Below are 2,412 nucleotides of genomic sequence, written 5' to 3'. Positions count from 1 at the left end.
AGTCCCTGTATTGTGAGCCCGTTCAGCTCATTCCCCGTGACCTGATGAACCCACCGCGCCCTCCACCCCCGGACCAGCCCCTGTATTGTGAGCCCGTTCAGTTCATTCCCCGTGACCTGATGAACCCACCGCGCCCTCCACCCCCGGACCAGTCCCTGTATTGTGAGCCCGTTCAGTTCATTCCCCATGACCTGATGAACCCACCGCGCCCTCCACCCCCGGACCAGTCCCTGTATTGTGAGCCGGTTTAGCTCATTCCCCATGACATGATGAACCCACCGCGCCCTCCACCCCCGGACCAGTCCCTGTATTGTGAGCCGGTTTAGCTCATTCCCCGGGACCTGATGAACCCACCGCGCCCTCCACCCCGGACCGGACCCTGTATTTTGAGCTGGTTTAGCTCATTTCCCGGGACCTGATGAACCCACCGCGCCCTCGCCCCTGTATTGTGAGCCAGTTCAGCTCAATCCCCAGGACCTGATGAACCCACCGTGCCCTCCACCCCCGGACTAGCCCCTGTATTGTGAGCCGGTTCAGCTCATTCCCCAGTACATGATGAACCCACCGCACCCGGACCAGCCCCTGTTTTGAGAGCCGGTTCAGCTCAATCCCCAGGACCTGATGAACCCACCGCACCCTCCACCCCCGGAACAACCCCTGTCTTGTGAGCCGGTTCAGCTCATTCCCCAGTACATGATGAACCCACCGCACCCGGACCAGCCCCTGTTTTGAGAGCCGGTTCAGCTCAATCCCCAGGACCTGATGAACCCACCGCAACCTCCACCCCCGGAACAACCCCTGTCTTGTGAGCCGGTTCAGCTCATTCCCCAGTACATGATGAACCCACCGCGCCCTCCACCCCCGGTATTGTGAGCTGGTTCAGCTCATACCCCGGGTCCGGATGAACCCACCGCGACCTCAACCCAGGGACCAGCCCCTGTTTTGAGAGCTGGTTCAGCTCATTCCCCCGGACCGGATGAACCCACCGCGCCCTCCACCCCCGGACCAGCCCCTGTATTGTGAGCTGGTTCAGCTTATTCCCCGGGTTCAGAATAATCCACCTAACCCTCCACCCCCGGACCAGCCCCTGTATTGTGAGCCAGTTCAGCACATTTCCCGGGAGCTGATGCTGACAGGAATCTCCCCTCCGTTTCTCTGCGGAGTTACAAACCAGAGCTGTGACACTGTGAAGCCCCTCCCTCCCTCGCTCTGATCTAAACTCGGGCTGAGCAGTCGCGCTTGCGGGCCGTGTGCTGAATGGAGCAGAGTTCCCTCAGTCACAGAGCGTGGCCCCTGTAACCTGGGCAATGATACAGTTTCTGACCCACAGTCACAGAGCGCAGTCCCTGTAACCTGGGCAATGATCCTGTATCTGACCATCAGTCACAGAGAACGTTCCCTGTAACCCGGGAAATGATCCTGTTTCTGATCCTAAGTCACAGAGCAGGCCCTGTAACGCGGGCCCGTACGGGGATCGAACCCGCGACCTTGAGCGTTATTAGCACCACGCTCTCACCAGCTGAGCTATCCGGCCACAATGCTCCCAGTTGGCCAGGCTCGAACCCAGGCTGGAGAGATTGTCTTTCAGGCTCACATTGGGTGACCGAGTTACTGCACAAACATTGAACACACCACATCGGTTAAACATTGTTAACTGTTCGTATACACAACTGGGCTGTGTGTAAATCCAAAGTAACAGAAAGACAGCTCTATGGTCTAACAAACCTCATTCTAAAATTTATTATCGCACCACAGCCACTCCCTCAAACACTGTCCCAGAATAAAAGCAGACAGCGGGACCCCGACTGGATTTGAACCTGCAGCGGCCGGTTGGAGCCGGATCCAGCACGTGCGATGTGGTTTCACTCCCATTCTTTTGGGAAACGCGGCATCAGGAGCGTAAAATCTCTCCTGATTCGCTCCTCTTGTAGTGAAGGAGACAAAAAGTAACTAAAACCTGCGAAACCCGGGATCGAACCAGGGACCATCTTCAGTCTAACGCTCTCCCAACTGAGCTTTTTCGGCTTCACATCAAATGCAGTATTCTGTCGTTCTTTTGGAGCATTTTCTATCCCCGGGTGGAATTGCCCCTCTCGCTCATTCCTCACTTCGGGCAATGTGACCCGACCAGATCTCGGAGCTCAGGTTGTGTTAATGTAAAGCTGCAGTGTTGATAAAGATACAATGCTGACACAGCACGGGGGACCTCACTGTGTTGGACACAGCGTGAAATGCAATGACATGTTCAAATAAAGTTACAGAGCACAACACATGTGTAAAATTCCCTGTTCTTTTCTCCACACTGATGGGTTGTGAAGGGAGAGACGGGCCGAAGTCTCACTGAGCCGCACTGATCACGAGCCAAGTCAAGTTCAATCTTCAGGTATGATGCTGAGCCCGACACAGAAGTGA

Source organism: Somniosus microcephalus, unplaced genomic scaffold (assembly GCF_052327205.1).
Source record: "Somniosus microcephalus isolate GS21.2 unplaced genomic scaffold, FLI_Smic_1.0 unresolved_chr4, whole genome shotgun sequence".
Lineage (NCBI taxonomy): Eukaryota > Metazoa > Chordata > Chondrichthyes > Squaliformes > Somniosidae > Somniosus > Somniosus microcephalus.
The sequence above is the reverse complement of the archived record's forward strand: the minus strand, read 5'-3'. Positions refer to the sequence as shown.